General features: G+C 36.3%; 1 protein-coding gene and 1 long non-coding RNA gene across 2 annotated transcripts in view; both read right to left on the bottom strand.

Moving 5' to 3' along the window:
• Positions 1 to 4,031, bottom strand: part of dnc (phosphodiesterase dunce) — a 352,460-nt gene extending 348,429 nt beyond the window's left edge. The window contains exon 1 of the mRNA XM_069129701.1: positions 1,956 to 4,031. The gene's annotated coding sequence lies outside the window, so the exon portion shown is untranslated. The remainder of the gene's footprint in view (positions 1 to 1,955) is intronic.
• Positions 4,032 to 4,061: 30 nt separating this feature from the next.
• On the bottom strand, positions 4,062 to 17,496 carry LOC138188170 (uncharacterized). Its single transcript, XR_011175386.1, has 3 exons — positions 17,100 to 17,496; positions 16,087 to 16,358; positions 4,062 to 4,723 (listed from the first exon to the last, which is right to left on the bottom strand). It is a non-coding gene; the product is annotated as an uncharacterized LOC138188170 (long non-coding RNA).
• Positions 17,497 to 22,223: the final 4,727 nt, after the last annotated feature.

Here is a 22,223-nt window from a genome sequence, read left to right as displayed (position 1 = left end):
CTATTTTCTCGTTCATTTTCGATCTGTTTCCTCGTATAGCACTCTTTGTTGCATGGTAAACGCGAGTAGAAGGATAAGGGAGAAGTCTCTAGCAGGGGCGCACGAGAAAGAATAGGGGAATTGAATGAGAACAGCCGGAAAGGAAGGTTATCCACATAGCGTGACACTGAATAGACAAAAAGGAAGCAAGACTATGGACACTTTAGATTGATCCGGATCCCCGAGTAAATCCACTTTTCCAAGGAAACATTTATCGACTTTTCCTTTCTGGGCTTAGAGTCCGTATCCCAGAGTTTCGAACTTTTCAGGTACCGTTCGAATCAAAGTTTTTTGGGGGATGTAGAGTGATTATCGTACTAAATGACGAGATCTTTTCCCGAAGTGGTACTTCAGGAGTCTTTTTTGATACTAGGGTAAGTCTATTTCTGGATCTATTCTAAATTTCCAAATTGATTTTAGTATTAAAATCAAGCGGATCATTTTGACGTACAAAGAAACTTGTAGAAGTTATCTTTTTCCTTAGAAACTTTTGATTTTAAAGAAAAATATAGCAGACCTCTGTCGATTCCCAACATGACACCCACTCGACCTAGAAGTTCATCTTTAAACATGTCTTTCAGAATTTACGATCCTTATAAGCCCACAGCGGTATCTCGAAAATACGTTATAGCATTTTTTCCAAGTCTACGAGCTGCGAGGTGTCAGCAAATTGTGAGAATCGCGTTCTAAGACGATGAAGGAACTCAATGTGCCCTGAAGGGAACCAGCTGAACGACGATTACATAAAAGACGGCTACATTGTGATCGGTGGAACTGATAGGGTCACGATTCCGTAGCAGATTGAATTGCTTTTGTCGCTATGAGTCTGGATTGGGCCGCTGGGAGCTGACAGATCGTTAAAGCTATACGTGCGTCCATTTGTCGGATACATCGAGCTGCTCGCCGATTCTACGCATCGAAAAATTGAAGATGGAGACCTGGACAATAATGGATAGTCGCTTGATCGACATTGAACTAAAGGAATCAATTTCTCTCGTCTTGCTACTTTTATAGTAAACTGGTAGAGTTGTATTTCTAATTCGTGTGAGAATAAAACGAGTGAGATAATGAATGGAATGGTAATTACTCTAACCTGAAAATTCCTTCTCACGGTAATAAAAATGTGTACTATATTCCAAGAATAAAATTTCTCTAAATTATGAGGCTAGAATAATAGATCAGCCTAACTTAATTACCTTAATTTTAAAGTTTCTTCTGACCATAATAAAAATGGGTCAAACTCTTTTCGTAATTCATACAAGGACAGAATGAGTAGAATGTTCGTCAGCAGAGCGAAAATGGGAAAATGTTTTCATTCTTTTTGGTTGGATCCGTGTAGAATAGGAGATGTTGAAAGGAAGTCTTGAAACGGAGACGAGACACATGTCTCAGACACAAATATTCCAAAAGGGAAAGTTCGTCTACCTAAAAACAGTTATGGCAGCAACGGATGTTTGAAACTTCCATATAAAACGACTAGTAATTTTTCTATTAACGTCTTCTTTTTTAAGTCATTTTATATGCAACTTATAATTTTACACTTGTATCTAAAGTATTTTCGAAACTGCGATATCTGGAAGCAACAAGGTTAATTAATGTAAATTATAAGACGACGATGAATTTAATTACGGGCTTGCGTCCGCAGCTAATAAACGTAATTAATTCATTAAATCGGTAGATCTCTGCGCTCCGTACCGTTTCTTTTATTAATTGCAGATAATAACAGCGTTATGTATATTTAACTAACTTCGACAGACCGAGGAATTGATCGAACTATCCTGGATCAAATTGAAGAAACAACAGGAAGACTCCTGCAAAACATCACCAACCTAAAGATCTGCACAAAGCACAAGACGGAACGTCAAGCAAACGCTTCCCAAGGAATCCACTCGATCCAACAAATTCAGTACACTCACCTTCCCTTGGTATTCCTACCGTCCTCATCGTCTTCCTCTTTGATATCATGCAGCCTGGGGCTTAGGCGGTGTTGGGTGCCACCCTCCTTGGAGAAGTCCTCCTCCTCCTCCTCCTCCGCCCCTTGTTCGGCACCCTTTCCGTTCTCTAGGTCTTCCAGTTCCTCGTCGAGATTGCTCAGAAGCGCCAACTTGCTGACCTGTACCACTAACACCTTTTTTGGTTCTTGTTGTTGGTCCTGATCCTTCTCCTGTTGCTTTTGTTGATGATCTTGGAGCAGCTGCTGGCTCTGCTGCTGTTGCTTTTGGCGGCACTTGCGACACTTGCGGCCGGTGGAGCCCTTCTTGGCCTCGGGGGTGGCCCCCGAGATAGTTACACCACCCCTACCTCCGCCGCCACAGGCGTACGGCAGGCAGCAAGAACACCTGGCCCCCACCTCGACACCCTAGCGCCACTCAGCGTCAAAACATCCAGGGCCGGCTGTACCAGGCTCTTCAATGACTCCTTTCCACTTATTTGATTGATATCGAACGATTTTTAGTTCGTTTTCAATGGGCTACATCGTCCTGTCACTCTGGGAACTGGGATTAGACCTGGTCCAGATGGCGTAATATTGGGTGCTCTCTGGGGATCTATAAGAGTTGATTTAGGTGCTTTTGAGGTTTTTAAAGGTCCAAGAGTCCGAACCTTTCGTTTTGTCACAATTACAGCGAACCAGTTCTCATTCAAGTGTGAGAAACTCGAGTGTAGACTCGAGTTTAGGTGATTCAATGTCTATTCCTTTGCTTTTCTAGAGTTTCCTAGGATTTCAATAGTAAATCTTGGTTTTCTTTTGGACATCTGGACACCTGGTACAGAGGATTCCTCGTGTTGTCACGATAATAGCCTAAGTTCGGTTTGAACTTCAGACATTTGAGACTGAATCTGGTTCAGGTAGTCCAATGCTGGTTTCTATGCTCTCTTAGAAGCTAGGAAAATAGATCTTGATTCCTTCGAAATTTCTGACATTTAGAGGAAGTGATTTCTTCTCTGTCAGAGTAGGCTGTGTTAAGTTTAACCTTCAGTCAATCTGACAGTAGACCCAGTCCAAATGATCTGATATCAATTCCTTCGTTCTTCCTAGATTCACAAAATTAGATCTAGGTTGTCCTTGATCTTGTAGAAGTCTAACACATTGGAGCTCCAACTTAGTAACAATAAAAGCCTGAGATTAAACCGAATGCTCTGATGGATCTAGGTTCTGTTAAATCTCCCAAATGTCTGATAGGAGTATCAAACTTTGGATTGTTTTAAAAATTAAAGGTTTAGGCTGTCTTACCCACCTCCGCACGTACTTCCAGGCTAGTAATCTTAGATAATTTTCAGATTTCACCGCCAAACGACGAATTTTCTCCCTGGAAAATTCATATAGTTCTATATCAGCCCACTCTGGATTAGGGTTGATAAGGAGATTCTATGGATAATTCAAGTGTGTAAACAGGATTCCTTCCTCCTGGTGATTCTTTGAAGATCCTTAGGGGCTATCGTCAAGTTAATAGAAGCGTTTAAACCTTTCGTGAAAGTTTGAATCTCCTTACGTGACAAAATTACCACTGATTTCCTTAACGATTATCCAACAAGCTTCTCCGATAACCGGATAATTTTTTATCAAACGATTAAGGCGAGAACTCGAAGTATGAAAGTTGAAGACGAAGATTTAAATTATAGGCCTTTGTTCTCAAGTCACGTACAAAATTTCAGTGATTCCGTTCTGATCAACATATCGTACAGCTTCTATGACTCCTCGAAATTGTCTTCTTCTTTCAGTACACCAATCTGAATGTCCTGGACGTTCCCAAAGATCAGCTCTTCTAGATTTTCTCCAAGATCGATCTTTAATCATCTGATTCTCATTTATCGAACATAGTACAGGAACATTGGCTGCCAGAGAGTCTAAACTTCATGTAAAACAATCTTCTTAAATTCCTTCACACCCACATAGGACACCAAATATTCTTCTAACTGCTACTCTTCCTCGCAGATCGTGATTTGTAAGATGCAAGAAAATTGTATGATCCCTCACGCGTGAACTAGGACACCAATTAACACATAGAATCCTGTATCTACGAACACACAGCACAAAGTGAAGACAGACCTAGCTGTGCCTCATCGAGAATGGCCTCAGCTCGCACAAACACCACGAGGATCGAACGAAGAGGCTCCCTAACTATCTTCTAACACCGAATACACGTCGAATACCACTCACCCCTACAGTTATCCTCTTTTATCGACGAAAGAACTGGAAATACCTGTTGGGATGGAGGAGCCTGAGTCGGTTGGAGCAATTAGACGTCACACGCTAGATATCGATTCCCAGGCTCATCCTTTTCACGCCAACCATTCATTAATCGTTGCTCCTCTTTACTATAGAGCTCTTCAGCTAATTCAACAGCTCAGCTTTCAGTCTGCTTGCTTCACTGTGCTCTTTCTTTCTCTTTCTTTGCTTTCGGTATCTAGATCCCTTTAGTTGAATGACTTATTTGACTTCTCATCAGATCACCTTTGAAACTTTCCGTCAGATACTTTGCTAAAGCAATCTGTTTCAAGGTCCTCTAGAGTAGGGCGTTCTATTTCGACTAGTTTGGCACAGGGTTACGAAATATGCGTAGAAAGCGTCGATCGGTGGAGGATGATGACCTGGACTAGTTTCTGAAGATGGTTGCTGTGTTCTCGTACAGAGGAACACAGATCAACTGATTGTCGATTGCGGAAGGACTTGCAACCCTCGTCGCTAACGACAGGAAAGCATGTGTTCTTTAAAAGAGTTTCACTATCAGATGACCATGATGTAAAAAGTGAGAGATAGAGAGAGAGAAAGAGAGAGAGAGAGAGACGTGAGAGACGAGTTGCAGTTGATAAGTCAGTTAATTTCAAAGTTTTGGAAGCTTCAAAAGCTGATACAAAGTTACTTCACTCATCAGCAAGTTTGTATTGTTATCATTTCCTTGTTCTTAGTAGAATTTCAAGTGAGTTAGTGGATCTTTGAATTAATTGCAAATTATTTTATTTTGCAAGGATGCCTATCTACTCGATTATTAAAATATTAATCGTTAACTAATTACGTACTTGATTTATTGCGTTACACATTCGTCCTAATTCGGTTCTGAAAATTTTCGATTATCTACAATAGTCTGGTAATATTTTCAGTCGCACGTAGCCGAGATTTTCAATTTCCTAGGAAACTTCTTAGAGAAAATGCTCGAAATCTTGGTAAAGGTTTCTCGAATATCGATTTCTCGTCGACTAATATCAAATTCGCGGATGGAACGGTTCGATTTCCTGCTCGAAAGAGCATTTAGCATTACATGAAAATCCAACGAATCATCTGTATGAATATATCATTCCTCAATAACATATTTTCCAAGAGAATTGATTCGTCGAATTTTAATTTATCAAGTTTTCTGTACAGAAATATTATTTTAAGTAAATAATAATAAAAGATTGACAGATAATATGTTCGAAATGAAACTGTTTTATTATATATATATATATGTATAAATAACCTCTAAAATTATTCTATATGACTTGCGTGTTCTGCAATGACCTCATTGTTTAAATGGGATTGCCTTGTTTTGTATGCAGAAATAATTTTCAGAATGGATTTATATAACGCGTCTCTTTTGCCTGCTAACAATACAGTCAGTGAAATGGAACTTTGCCGTTTTATTGGTAGAAATAATCTTCAAAATTGGTTGATATACGTCTTGTATTATAATATTAGTAATATTTCAAACATTAATTGAAATAATTTTAGATACAAGCATTTCTAATTTGAAAAATTTTGTTAATGCGAAGACATTCTTATTTCATACGTAAGAGCTTCATTTGTGTCGAAAAATTAAACAGAATGAAATTTAAAAAACTCCATCTTTGTTTAAATATTTCGATAAAAATCTTCGTTACATTTATTGAACGATTGTAGTACCTCAAAAGTTGAAACAAAGTTATCATTTTTCCCCATTTCAGAAGAGTGACAAATTTTACCTCTGATTTTATAGAAATATTCACAACAGTCATAAACAATTACTAAATAAAACGCAATAAAATTTTGTCCATTTCAAATCAAATATTGATTTTCTACAAAAATTATTTTCGTGAAAATATTCCTTCGTCATATTCAATCGTTGTACTAGCATTTTCCTACACCTGCCACATTTGCTATCGGTCTTTTTCTACTTTTACAATTTACCACATTTTCCGTCGCTAGTATATTTCTTCATTCGTGATCTTTGCAGCGAAAAAATTGTTATTGCATAAAAATATCACAGCTAAGAAATGGGATAAGTGAATTAATAATTAACATACTATTTACGATAATACTTTTTAAAATCCTTTATAATAATATTTACAAATTTTAATTACTATTAAAATATTCATACGTAATATTTATTATTTACTATTCCTGTAATAACATCTTTAAAAAAATCACAGTATTTCTTTCCTACAACATTTATTATATAGTTTACGACACGTTAAAATTTTAACATTAAATAATATTCATATCTTTACACTCTATCTTTATTTCCTAATAGCATGATATTACTATAATAGCTACTAAATTTAACATATACTACAATCTTTATTAATTATTATTATAATGCATATTACAAAATGTAATTTCATTATATCTGATCTAATACGTTTTCTCACATTTCGTTTGAACCTTAAGAACGACATTTAAATAGAAAATAGCAAAGTACTTTTTCCAGATTTCTTAGAAAATCCGCACGAAGAAGGTTGACAGGCGTAATCACGATTTAAGAAAATAGCATAAACGCGTGACTCGCGGTGGTATCGAAGTAATCAACTGGGTCGAGGCTGGAATTTTTAATTTCCTCACAAGCTGCGTGGGTTTTTATTAACCATTAGTCCGCAAATTGGTCGAGAAGCTCTTTTTACACTGTGATTGGCTATGGACCCTCCCCCTTCCCTTCGTTGCGTAGAAGTTCTTCAATTTTGTCGGTGAGTGGAAAAAAATACGGAAAAAAAAGTCACCGAGAGAGTTGCCAGGAAATTGGATCCACAAAGGACAGAGGACCGTCAAGTGTCGAGAAAATTCGCTGAGAAGCTCGAAATTTCACCGCAAAGCAAGGAATGTCTACGGTACATGGGAAGCGGCCTTGAAGCGGGATAACGATGAACAATAGAGTATTTTACAAAGTTTCATCTGTCGTATTGAGTTAATGAAGCCGTGGTACGTTGAAAAAAATGTTGTATGATAATTTTGCATCATTTGAGAAAAGTACATTCGTGTTCGATAATTAATAAACAATTTCTTCTATTTTCTTCTTAATTAATCGACTTGTAAAATTTGTTAAAAATGTATTAAATGATTTTTACAGAGAAGAAAAATGTTGCCGTCTACGATCAATGAGAATCTATTAGGCTGTATAATAACGAGATTAATATTCGTGTTTATTGATTCTTCGTTTTGATGGAAAGACGGAGATATAGATTCCTTGAACGTAAAAATAAATGTATTTCTTTCTCATTATGAGCATTATGTTACGTCTCCTCTAAAACTTTCATTTATATTAAAAAATCTAGATCATCTAACGAAGATATCGCGGTAGAAAGAGAAAGTGCAAGTAGAAAGAGACCACATATGGTCAGTCCGGTTCTCGTTCCTTTTTAATTTTTCATGTATATCTTTATTTTATTAAAAACAGAGGAAGCCGTTACCTCGATCTTTCTTATCGTGATCTTTAAAGAGCCATCTGCTTGATAAAATTGTGATAAAAATAAATTGAGAACAAGATTGAAATATAGCGACGTGAACAAGACCGTAGATAGTCAGACACCGTCAGACTCCTATAAAGATATTCATTCAGAATATTCTGCAGATTATAAAGCAGGTATAATATAAATAAAACAACAAGTTTACGATAAAATAACTGAAAAATAAATGCAGCGATAAACATTTGATCGTTTTGTTTATCAGAAAGTATTTAATAATACAAAAATAAAATTTATAGCAGCATCGCGATAAATTTTCTACAGGAAAATATGGCGTATAACCATGGAAGCGTAAGAAAAGAGGTAAAGGCGTAAAAATAAGATTCAATAAGAGTATCTGATTTTCTACGGTGGAGGCAGAAACAATTTGCTTATGGTATGGTAGTATCCCAATGGGGTTGCGTCTGAAACGTTACTTTACAGGAAGGACTCTATCTTCCTTGAAATCCGATTAAAGATTTCCGCGTATCGAATAAACAGGAAATCAAGTTACGTGCCGTTAGGTGACACTTTCTTCTGCAGCCCTTTCACGATCAATAATCTGCCAGTGAACCCGATTGCTGATTAATTTTTCCTTAAACGAAAGCGCGAGTCGACCAGCGAGTCATCGATTTATACCGCTGTCTTTGTTTCTCAGCATCGACAACTGTGTTAAGTGTTGACAGTATATGGGGTCGTAGAATGTAGTGGTCGAAGCTATTTTATTTCCTCTTTACTTTTTTACGAACCTTTTATGTTTTATTCATCGCTTTTTTTTTATTCATTTAGAACTTTTATTGCGCTTAATGTATTTTTAATACTATTTACGTGTAACATATGGTTTTTATTTTTGTTTTTTTTTACCAATTTTCTGTGTTCTCACTTTTTCAACTTGTTTTTTTTTATTCATTTGGAATTTGTACTGTATTTCGAATAATATCATTCAGGTGTTACATATATTGACGTTATATCTAAAAATAAAGAACTGAAACCTTCGTAGAAATGTACGATGTCTGATCATATACAATCCCACCCTACTTACTTCGCTATATTGCAATCTCGCCTTCGATTTATTTCTCTCAAACGATTTAAATTCTTGAATATAAAAGAAAATTATAGTAGATGTCGTTCAAAGCCCACGATAAAGAAATAGAGATATGGATGTTGTTTTATCGAAAAACAGCCTCCTGTATTTTTAATAAAAAAAAAGATCGCAAATAATATTCCAGACAAAGATATCAACAAGAATATTGAAATTCACCAATTATTCAATTACAAATTACTCTTCTTCACTTCTCCACTTTTTCATCCGCGTTAAAGATTTATTCACGTGCAGCAATATTATTAAGAAATTTTCGAGTAAAAGATCTCTCTTAAAAAATATCAAATCGTTTTCCAGGTAACCAGAAAAATAATTTTCAATTTTACTCGAAAACCAACTAGTTTCTATATAATCTCGCTTATCCCTGCAGCAAATACAGGCTCGAAACTGGAGAGAGGGAAATTAGCTTTATTCGTCCAAGGGTAGGGTTCAGGTCAAAGTTCACGTTAGAGGTCAGTTTGAGTTAAAATCGTCTTCTGATTGGTCAGTGTCAAGGTTCGAAATTAATGGTGCTAATTGGTACAGGATGTTCCAAGTGTTTCATTCTCCAGAGCTCGTCTTCGAGGATGATGGTTCATTATACGATACCATAGGTGATTAAACTATACGTCATGTGATTAATTAATTTGTATAACTGTTTGCTTGCAGTCCATTCATCTCGACCGTACTGCAAGAAATGTTAATACGTGTCCGAGCTCGATTACCGGGGATTTTAATGTTTCGTATCTTTCGTAGGACTTTAAGGTGCTAAATGAAATTAGTAGCGAGTTTAAAGAATTGTCGTCATTAAATGGTCCTTGATATCCGAATAATCTCTGTAGTTAATAGACTATTCTTTTAGTGGATTAAAACATCTGACACGGTTCCAGGCAACACATACAGTGAAACAAGTAGCGATGGACTGTATATAATCAGACATATCAAATCTTTGCTTTCAATAATGAAATTTATTATTTCTTAGAAATTAGTATAAAAGAGAATTGAAGGCGCTGACTTTCTGAGAGATACAAAACACTGTTTTTCAATACTCTACTATATATCTTTCTGTTTTAGTTATGCTCTTCGAGCATTATATTAGTACATATTAGTGTTATTAGTATATCAAAGCTATGTTTAGTTAAACTCTTGTTTTCAACATTGAAGTTTCTTTGAAGTTTGTGGTTAATGGAGTTCTTAGAGTAGACATACAAAATTTAGTAACAAAGACATAAATTGAATGTAAAAACGAAATATAGTATTATAAGTACAAAGGGATCGTATATAGGCAAACATCCTATTCTCCTTTCATAAGCAACAAATTTTAAAGAGATTAATTTTCTTCAAATATGAAAGACCAAGTAAAAATATCTTTATGATCAAAGAGGAACAACTTACCCCTAAGACCAAAGAAAAACTTGCCTTACAAAAGGAAAGATTGTTTTATCATCCGAAACTTAATCTAGTACTACTTTAATACATATAAGGTGTTAGTGTAACTTTCGTTCATTGCAGAATTGTTGTTATTACAATTTTCTTCCCTCATTGCGTTACGTTTGCCAAGATACAAAAGGGTGGGTTGATAAAAGCACGAATGCTATTCAGGGTTGCTTAATTAAGCCAGGATGGCCGGCACGGTTCGCGATAAAAGAGCCACTCGCAATTAAGCCTGTAATACGCGATTCTTTCTTATGAGGCTGAGCTAAGTGTCGTTGATAAATTGAACAGAAAACGAGGCGGTTTTGTTTCCTTCTGACGTAGATGCTCACGTTTTCCCGCTGTTCTGCGTTTAAAAATAGCTAGCGGAAATGTTTTGCTGGATTAAAGAATATCATACTGTCATTTTCCTTTTGCTAATTTGTACGACTGCCAGCTTGAAATACGTTCCTCGATTTATTCAAGCCTTTTAAGTTCGTTTATTCAAACCAATGTGGAATACATTTTGTAGATGGATTTATAAAAATAATCCGCAGAAATATAAAATGGAAGTATGTACGATTGAAGACAATGAGTGGGGGACTGAAGATAAGATGAGGATAAAATAAAGTAATAGAATGAAGTATGCTGGAATGAGAATCGTTAGCAGTCTTTTTCTAGAAACTCTTTTTTCATTAAATAAAATATACCATAGTGAAAATTATATTCATTAATCGTTTAAAACGTACTATTTTATCTTGTTTTTATGACTTTTCTAAATATATGGAACATCTCTAGTATTACGAAAATTGTCCTTAATCCTTATTTGTGGCAATTAAATAATAAATTTCCCTTAATTTTGTTGGTATCAAAAATAGTGTAATAAGTTACATAATTGCGAGAATAGACAATAGCTGGTGTATTTATTGAGTGCTCCCTTTGAGGGTGTGGATAATTTTATTTTGTATCGCGCTGTTAACGATCAGGTGCAATTAATTGACATATTCCAGGGGCTCTGCGTTGACAATCGATGACTGCCCGTGGTTATAGTCATCGAACCCCTCGTAATTGATGACAGAAGCTGCGTGCGATAACGAAGTCACACACCGTAAACTACACCTAGGAAATGGACCTATCTGCGCGAACGATGAACTTTTTGTTTATTTTCGCTCGTGAAATCTGCGTTTTCGTGTAATCTATTATCTTTAATCGATATCAATATTTTTAAAATAATCTATTTTAATTACCATTGATACGAAATTAACTTGTGAGTGTATATCTACGATTACGTAGTTCCTAAGAATTCATAAAGCTATAAAAATTCCAAATTTCAAAATATCTCTAGTTGTCAAATTTATTAAAATGGTAAAAGTCGATTTTTGTCATGCTATACCTAATGACAAGTAAAACTACCAGCAAGGGTCAATTCTTCGTGAAAAAGTGGACAAAAAACGTAGAATAGAATTCTCTTATTTACCGCTTCATTTCTTAAATAAATAAGCCTGAAGATCGGGTGGTTTGTCAGGAAGACACTACTGCACGAATTTTCAAATTCCATATTCTCCGAAACGAAGACCCGTACGAAAAAATTGCACAGCACATTTTCGACGCATTTTTAAACAAACAATCCCTCGGCACTCGATTAAGGAAGAAATTTTTAGAGATTTGATAAATAGCACTTTTGTCCAATAGATTAATTCGTATACGTGGCGTTCTTTATTAAAACGCTGTGTAGCTTTCCGTTTAACCTTTCCCATCCTTCTTCTGCCCCTCTGCTATTCGATAAATTTTGTAAATCCGGCCGTTAATGAAACGGAAAGAAAAGCTGAATACGCGTGAGGCACGGTAGAAGCTGCTGAAGGCAGTCAGCTTGCAGAGCAAGTTCTTTTTTATCGAGGTAGGCGGACTTTTCGTTCGTGCGGCTATAAACGCGATTTATCGCGGTAGCTACGATGAATTCCCAGTGCTTTCTTTCCTCCTCGTTTCTACTCTCTCGGAAACGAATATATTTTTCTACGGTAAAGAACGTGGCTATGGTGAAAATGTGATGGAATGAGAGGAAAGGTGATATCCTTTGATACCGATCGCGGTATAAGAGAAGTAAATTTCGAAATAAAGTTCGAGCAAAAGAAGAAGAGGTTATTAGGTGGATTTCTTTTGTACTCGCCTGACCACATACGTTTCTGTTCTACTTATTGGCATAGAGTTTATATGCAGCTGCTACAATTTCAGATATTTCGAATCACTCAATTATTCAATATTAATTGCAAATTAATGCTACAGATATGATGAACGATCCTTTTTGGGTTAATAAATTTTCGAGGCACAAATTTCTCAAACTAACAGAATTCTCCTCTAACTGTTGTCTACGTTCTTGTAATTTATGAAACATGTAATGCTTCCAAACTTTTGGCCACTGGTCTACATCTCGGGACAATATCCAATAAATGCATTACCACAGATACTCGTTCCAATACAATTTTAGTTTCATGGATATCCACAAACATGTTCAAACGGACTTCCGAAAACAGGTCGGATTTTCTTCCAACTTCAACAAAGCGAAAAAGTATGGTATGAAAGCAAATCGAAGCAACTCGTCTCTTCTTCTCCCTCAATTTCTTTGTTTCTTTATTCGATTGCCTGGTGTGTGACACGATTCGACGGAATCAAACTTTGCCAGCTCAAACACGAAACCAAACGAATTTGCCTGTGGAAAGAAGCATTGTCGAGTTATCGCCTTTGTACCGCTTTCTTGCCACGCGTTTCCATGAAAGAACACTTCAATAGCGCCGTCACTACGCTCTAACTATCGTTTAATCCGCTTATCGACAGTTTTCTTTGTAACGAGGAAGGTCTTTGACAATTTTCAACGTTTGAAGAAGATCACGGAATAAAAATGATTTTCTATTTCATCGTATTTCGATTAAAAAATCTAATTGGAAACTTCAAGTTAATTAAAATGTTGAATTAAATCATGTTAACATTCGTCTGATTCGGTAGAATGGTATATGCAGAGTATAAAGAGATAGGTTAGGTTAGATTTGCGTTAGAGTATATAATTGCTAGATATTTAATATTAATTTCCGTTCTGTAGACTATGATGTAAATTAATGTTCTATTATGGAGAGTGTGAAAATGGAATGTACGTATAACATTGTATTGTGGAATATGAAATTAGATGTAAAGTAAAAAATTAAATACAATTTAAAATATAGAATATGGAATACGAAATGGAGTATAGAACATAGAGCAGACTGTAGGATTCTGTCCAATGTTGCATTTATATGCAACGAAATAAAATAAATATGATACGAAATATAGGACATGAAATGAATATAACAAATATGGAATACAGGAATAAAATCAAATAATTTAACCTTAATTGTAATAGCAGCTTACAGTCCGACCAAACTAGGCAAATTAAACGAAAAGAAAAGAATATCATAAAATTTATTACGAAAGATATCTAAAATCTACTTTTTATATAACAAATTGAGGTTTCCATTGAGGTAAAGATTCGAACTTTTCCGTGTACAAAAGAATTGGAATTTTCTTATCTAAGGGTGATATTGCAATATTTCCTCAGGAAGAAAAAGATTGACATTTTCTTAACAAAAGATTGGAATTTCCTCGTGACAGGTAATAAATCACCATTGTATAAGTATATAAAGCCAAGGGGACAGCCGTTTTCGTTCGTCAGGCAGCGATTAAATTTTACAACGCGGTACTCCGATACGGTGAAAGTTGCGCAGCACAGTTTCCACGACTTTTCAGTCCCGGAAACAAACTCCCCGCGGGATTCGGCTGACTAGGCACGCTTTTATTTCACTTGCTTCAGCGAACCTATTTCGCGCGAACTACGAGTCGCTGCACCTTTGCTTCCAGACGTTGGTTTCGCTTCCTATTATTTTCTCGATGTCTCATCGTTGTACTTTAAAGGATACGATGAAAATCCAAGAACTTTTCCGGATTTCAAAAATGCAACTTGGACAATTTTTTAATCATTTGAATGTAGAAACTTCGTTAAATACGTGAACACCTTTATTTGTTTCTAATTAAAAAATACAGGAGTGACAACAAATTCAGGCTGTTAAACTCACTTTGTTGCAAATTTAAGAAATTGAGAAATGGGATCTAAATAGAAGATTGATCTCAACTATTGCTCATTGTAAGCAATATTTTATTTCAAGTATTATGTGCATCCTTATAATTTGTATAATTTAAATTTGAGACAGATGTTCAAAATATGCTCACAGTAATTATTAGTACGAGAAATGTAAAAAAAATTATATAATATAAAAGATTGCATGGAATAAATATCAATAAAGAAAAGCTTTTTTTTCTTCAAAAAGGAATGAAAGGAATAAGCGTTCCGATCAGCTTAATAAATCCTTTGATTGTATGAGCTCCATCTGCTTGAACAAATGGCATTCAGGTATTCGGCTTTGCATAAGCACATACTGTGACGCGAACATAAGAACAAAGGCAAGTTGCGATTGAATTTTTAAAGCTCCAAAATACTGGAGCTATTTTCTATGTTCTATCGTTTTAATAATCAACTTTCAAGCACATACTCAAGAATCCCTTAACGCTCGTTAACACCAAATATTTTACATTCTCAGAGGGCAATTGCTTCCTCTAAAATATAGTGACTGTCAGAAGTTTTCACCAATGATATATTTCCACTTTTACTTATACAATTATCAATAAAATTCTCCTTGTACGTAAATCATACATTTTACCATTCTTTTGTACAAAATGTTATCTTGCGAAGCATTACATAACATAAAATTATTTCTTGTAAATAAAAATTCTTCTATAACAAATAAATATAACAAAATTATTAACGAAACCTCTAATATAATAATAGTAAGAGAATTCTACTTGCAATAATGATGGAATTACAAATATGCTGATATGATAACCTTACTACTCACACTGATATAATACCCACACTACCACACTGATCAGAAACTACTGACAGCTATTGTGTACTAAATATCCCTTATCTACCCCAAATTCCACAACTGCCAGTCCACTTTTCAGGCTACTGACATTAATCCAATAAACTAATAATAAAACTATCAGGAATATAGTAAAAGTTTAACTAGAAACTTTCGCTACCTAAGGGTATACCAGATATCTGTTATCCAGCCCAAACCCCATAATGGCAAGCAACTTTTCCAAACTAACCTATACCCACAGTATCAACTACATAGACATTTCCTTCCAATTGATCCCAGACCTATTGTGTAAGCACGAATATTACCATATATCGTCAATTTCTACCTATCCAATCACTACTGTAGACTTCCAATTCCAAATACTTCCAATTCTCTGTCAAAATTACTGAAAAATCCATTATCTGCTTTTCCAAAGCGGAAGAACCCTCAAACAGTGTCATACCTACTATGTCATGTACCAACACTATCATACGCTTCCAATTTTGACAATTAATCACTGACAGATACCACAAAGCTTCGATTACAAGTAATTCCCACCACCACCCCCTGCCCAAATCGTTCAAAAAGCCATTAACTGGTTCCCTGAAGCAAGAAAATTATCAAACCAGCTGAAACCTGCCAAATCCGAAAGCAACTATCATGTCCAACAGATCGTACATCCGTCAATGTGACAAAACAACAAGTACCGGTTCTTGAATCCAAAAATTCAACCCTCGTGGTGTGCAGACACCCCTAGGCCGGAAATGACCGTGGAAAATCGGCAGACAAGAGGAAGAGAGCGGTTGGCGATGGGTCGCGTCACGCACCAGGCACGTTAGCGCGGAAAAGTTTGCGGTTGTGGGCAGCAGACAACAGGTAGCAAGCCACACGGCCGCGCAACCCTCTTTCGAATCGAACAGATCCATTTTTCTGCTGGCTTACTGGCTGCCTCGGGCCTGTTTTTCTTCCGGCTACTTCACCAGGGTACGAGAACGCGTAGTCCCAAAGGACACATGCCCGTCCAGTACATCTGGTCACAGAAATGCCACACTGGTCGGCTACGCGGATTTCCGCGACGATCACGCACTACATCGGCGAGAAATCGGGTGCAGAAGTTGATAAAAATGAGTTTGAAAAGGATTGGAGTGGTTTGGCTTGGTTTGAGGGTAGGTTCAGCTGTCTGTGTGTCTGATAGGGTTTTCTATTACGCTTCTCTGGAATCAGAACGAAGCGTTGAACAGTGTTTGAGAAAGTTTGAACGCCTGGATTACGAAAGGCAAAGGTTTGAAGAAGTTGAAGTCTGTGGTAAATAATTTTCAGATGGGATTAAAATTCGTCAGAAATACGAGGCGTTAGGAAACGTACTTGACGGTGACAGCGAAAGACTACTGGAAATTAACACGTTTAAAATTATGAACTTTCTTTGAGCATTCGTTATTCGTAACTCACGAGACGAGAAGAAATTTGTATGAAAGTTCACAGTCTGACATGGGGAACGATGTTGTGCACAAAGAACGCGTAATACCGGCGCCACGTGCACCTCGTTTCCTACGTTCCAATCGTCAGAACAACGATCTCCAAAGACAGCTTGAATATCGATAACAACGAAGAAACGTCACTGTTAACCCCACGTTTCTACAAAACAAAAACCCCTTACACTTCCACAAACCGCAACCCTTAATCAAGTCAAAAATCCCATCTATAGCAACCTTAGTGTCCCCTTGAAGTATAAATTAACACAAATACGGCACATAAACAGTACAAATCTAAATCTTCAATTGCCACAAGCCCAGAAACTACAACAAATCATACCAAGCTCACGAAAGAACGTCCCAAGACCAATCTAACCAAAAACTAACCGCAAACACGGATCTGTCAGTCTCATTCGCACTAGTCTCGTCGATAGAGAAGCAGAAATCACGGCTGCATCCGCATTCTCCGTTGCAGAAGGTTACCTGAGTGCCTATATAGCCGCCTACCGCGTCCTTTCACCCCACTTTGCACGCAGAAGGGGTGCACGGATAGTAAACCGCGGCGATGCTGACGCAGGGCACCTGGTGCAACCGGAAGCTGGGTCTACAACCCGACACAGACACGCAGACACTGGTCCAGACGTTTTTGACGACACCTGGGGTCAACACGGATTTGACAACTCGAACTTAGTCGGAAATTGGCGATGTTTGCTGGCACAGGGATGGATCGAGGGATTATAAGAGGGTTGTTTGGTTCGTGAAATGGTAGAGAGGTAACTGGTAGGACGGTAGAACGACGAACGTACCGCGAGGAAGCTCGGTGCTTCCGAGCCGAAACGATGAGCTTGTGCGCTGTCGTATTAACGTTTACGGCGGCCGAGACCCGACTGACGGAACGATTCTCTGTGTGGCGTCGCCGTAGCACAGTAACGTAACATCCGGAAAACCGGGGGGCACCGCGACGCCGCCACCGTCATGATTTTCCTTGTTTTCTTTTTCTCTGCCTCTGCTCAATGCGTATATGGTTTAGTTTGGAATTGGTCGATGAGATTGATTGGATTGCTGATTCGTTAAAACTTTGTTCGTGCGTTCGTTTGTATTGGTTTGATTCAAATGAGAATTTTCATGACATAATTTTCTTATCCTTCCTTTTTATTTTTGTCAGGATTGTATCATACCGCGTAACTAGGAGATGTTTTGGGGAATATTTGTGTGACGCTTATGAATAATTTTTATGTTTAGGTATGTACAATAACGTGTGATAGAAAATAGTCTAATTACAGAGGGAGAATTGTAAATTTTAATTAAAGGCTCGCGATAAATTCCACAATTTAAAGTAGCACGAGGAAAATCCCCAAAATACGTCTATCGCAATTGGAGTGTTAGACGAAGAGAAGATTGTTGATCGTAAAAGACTTTCTAAATAACGTTTCTAACATTCTACTCGACTTTCCGGTTAACGCTTCTCCATAGTCTTTACCGATGATCACAACAGTGCCGGATAATGTCGACGACATCGTTGGTGGCCAGCATCGCGCTAACGTTCCACTGCGCCGACTGTTTTGCAAAAATTAGGTCAGACGTGGTAGCTCCGCCGCTCAAGCCCCAATATACAACTAGCGTTCAAAACTATCCGAACATTTGCTTATATCTCAGAGAGCGTAATTTAATCGCAAAATTACTGGTAAAGGAATGCCCAACGATACGTTTTAAATTGATTTTCCAAAATTGAAATTTACACCAGAACAATTTATTCCTGGTTAAAAGGATCTTCAATTATGTTTTAAGTTAATTTGCGAATGCTGAAATTTTTTATTTAATTGGGAATAATTTACCAAACTACGGATGAAAGAATTTAATGATATTTTCTAAATTGACTTTTTAAAAGTTGAAATCCTCTAGATAAGCAAAGGTGATAAAACAAATTAAAAATTTGTAAATTTATGATGACAGAAGTGTAGTCTGTATGGCTAGTTAATTAATATGGTTAATTAATATTAAGATATTACATCTATTAAATTCCTCGTTATTTCTAGGAAACTAGGAAAAGTACTACGGTTAAGGAGTAAAAATGAAGAAAAGTCATACACAAATACCTGTTATACACAATTAGCATATATTTCTTCCGAAAAGTTTCTAGTCCAAAATTTGCTTTTCATAATTATGCTACCCTCGTAATGAACCACCTCCACGTTCACTTAACTCAACACACACTCAGAAAACTGACTAGATACTTATAAGTGGTAGTGTACATAAACATTGGCACGTGCAGAGTTTTATGCCTCTGTTGCACGTTTTAGCAGCGCAACACGCGCCGTTTGTTTAAAGAATCGCTGCCGTGCAGATATCTATGTTTAATTTAGAGCTGTCTGGCCTGTCGAGGACCGTGACGTTGGCCAACGTCATCGAGCATCCTGTTACCTTGTTTCATGCACCACTTCCGCTTTGCACGAGACAAATATCCCGTGTCTGCGACTCTAACGCGCTTACCATGTCCTGGTCGTCGCTACTGCTCTTCATGAGAAACGGAGAAACAGACGGTGACATGTCGCTTTATGGCTTGGAAGGTTTATGGCTTTTAAGGGAACAGTTTTTTTTTTTTTAGGATTAATCGAATCGTCGAATTTTCGTGGACAGTACTAGAGTTAAAAATTTTCTAGAAATTTGTTGAATATTCTGGATATTCAAGTGGAATCAGGAAGAATTAAATTTAATAACGCGAAAATCATTTTCTCGCTCAATCTCGCTAGCATTTGTCCCTCGTTTTATTCTTATTTTTATAACAATAATAAAATGCTCCGAAATGTCGATGAAATAGGATCAATTAAAATGAAACAAAATAAATCTCCCTCGGTTACGCTTTCACGCATCACTTTTTACGAACGTGTAACAAAGAAACTGAGAATAATAAACATTGAATGGAGAGTTTATTATAAAATTAATTCAACACGTTGGTTAATGCGTTGATATCGTATTAATCGTATAATTAATTCAAATCTACATTATTTAAGTTCAGATCAGATTAGGGTTGAATCAAATATTAAAAATGATATTCGAAGCAATATTTATTGAAAAATAGAGATGCTCGTTGTATTTATAACAATTCATATAAAGTGGTATAAGTTATATTGTCAGATCCATTTTGTGTTAGAAGAATCGTGTATTAATGCACTAAAATAAGCATCAAGGTGGATTAGATTATGTGCTCGTTGTCGTTACGATTCGAGAGCGTTGTCGACGGTAAAGTGCGAGCACTCGCGAGCCGGAAATATCTGAATGAGGGCGATAAACCGCGTTACGCGAGAAGAAAAGGAAACGAATGGCTCTGGTTAACCACGCTGGCACCTGACAACGACTGTCGTAATCCGTGGACAACTGAAGAGGTAGCAAAACAACGTCATGGAGATGGATAACGTGGAGATGGATGATTTTGTGTCAGATAATCGAAAATTTCGTTGGGGAATGGATAGAGGATGTAAAAAAGTGGCGTAAATAAACGCGTCGAAGGTGCAGACAGAAATAAAATGAAACGAACTGTGAAATAAAATATAAAAAAGATATATTTAAAAAAAAAGATGTGGCGTGTTTCTGCATTAATTTAATTGAAAATTATAGAGTTAGTAATTAATTATGAAAATGAATGTCGATAAATTCATGAGATTCCGTGGATACGACACAGTCGACATTTTTGCGAAATATTCGTAAAGTTAAAAAAAAGTACAAACTCAATGCGGAAGTTAAATAAAAATATCTTATTTTATTTCGAAATTGTTGATTTATCTAAAACGCTGAAATGATAGCTTTGTTTTATACCAAATGCGGAAATGTAACTGTCCTGTCGTTTTTTATTTTCTTGTTCTAGAAAAGAGGGAGAAAAAAAAGGAAAAAAGAATATTTATGATCTTGTATACAGTGAAAAAAAACTGTTATCTGAAATTTTTGAAAATACATATGCCAGTTCTGATGGATGTATGACGGATTTTCATGTAAGTGAAAAAGAGATAGTTTGAAATGTCAACGAACAAGTGTATATGAGATACATATGTATAGATATAGAGATAGATATAGATGAATTTACTTATGGATTTTCTTTGTGATACAGTGGAGAATGAAATAATGGAAGTTCAGAATTTATGAAACCCGATACACAATTCAATTTTCTAATAACGTCATTGCTCTTGGACTGCGGGCTTCCATGAAAATTCCACGTGAACCTTTTGTCTGGGACGCTGGGAATTCCCCGATTGCGCAGGTCTCTAACATCTCAGTGCCGTAACAAGAATATCTCAGTTTCAATCAAATTTTCTCATACAATTCGTAATTAATTCATTCATTTTCCTTTGCTTCAAATCAAATTTTGTTTCATACAACTTTTAATTAACGAAATTTCATTCGATCTGCAATATTAATTAATTGGTTTTCCTTAAATTTAGCCAAATGTTTCCATACAATTTTTAATTAATTCAATTTTACTTAATCCAGCTAATATGAACATTTTACTTATCTAACAAATTTTATTCAAATGATTTCGATAGTTAGTATCACTGTCTGGTCTCTCTGGAAATTTTTAATTTCGCCATAGCGAAGAGTGCAGAGAAACGTGTTGTAATTTAATTGAAATTTTAATGGAAGGATAAATTGTAAGCATAACAATATTTTTGGAACTCATTAAAAGTTTTCGTTTTTGTTCCGCTCTTTTGTTTTCATAATGAAGATAAACCAATCTTCTGGGGTTGAAACGGGGTTATCTGGAAGTCCAACATTTTGCTAATGATTCAGAATCAATTACGAAAATACCAAACGCCTGACGAGGAACTTTAATGTACACGTTTCTAAAACAGTTCGAATTTTCTGCTGATGAGGAGATTACTGGCAAAATCATACAAAATTCACCATTTAATTCTCCCCCTGAACACGGTTCGTTTATTAATTACCAAGGTTTAAAATCGATAGCGAGCCAAGGTAATTAATCCGTTTTGCTCGATCTAATTAATAGAGCAACTTCGTATTCGATTCGTTTAACGAAACCACGTTTGCATAGTTAAACAGACAGTAGAAAAGGGGAAAGTACAACTTTCTCCCTCTACGCATTTGTAAATATAATTTAAAAATTTAAATATGTCACTGATTCGGAAGAACATTTATATTTCATCTGTAAATAAACTTTTAAAATATACAAATAAATTAGCAAGAAATGTCATCAAATACCAAAGACATTATGCTATCGATCGTAATAATAAAAAAAAAATAAAAGAAGCTTGAGTAGATTCTGTAAACGTAGAAGAGAAATTAAAATGCTTAAAAAAATCATTTTAAATATTAATTAAACGATCGACTAGACGCAGCAAACGCGTCAATATCAACGAACGTGTGAACCCATGATCTGTGATTTGTTCATCGGACAACGATCATGTTGGTAAGACACGTTTCAATTGTGTGTTACGTTATATAAGGAAAAGACCGTCCTTCGAGGTAGTTCTCGGTTAGATGAGACGGAAATATACGCGTGTGCCTAGCAAATTGTGTCAATCTTTACGGCAGATAGCCGTGCTATCATTTCGTACGTCATACAAGTGGGTAATGGACTACCGGTTGGCCATTACGTCT

The sequence above is a fragment of the Bombus flavifrons genome, chromosome 16, assembly GCF_040668555.2.
Source record: "Bombus flavifrons isolate JBK064 chromosome 16, iyBomFlav1_principal, whole genome shotgun sequence".
In the NCBI taxonomy this organism is placed as follows: domain Eukaryota; kingdom Metazoa; phylum Arthropoda; class Insecta; order Hymenoptera; family Apidae; genus Bombus; species Bombus flavifrons.
The sequence above is the reverse complement of the archived record's forward strand: the minus strand, read 5'-3'. Positions and strand labels throughout refer to the sequence as shown.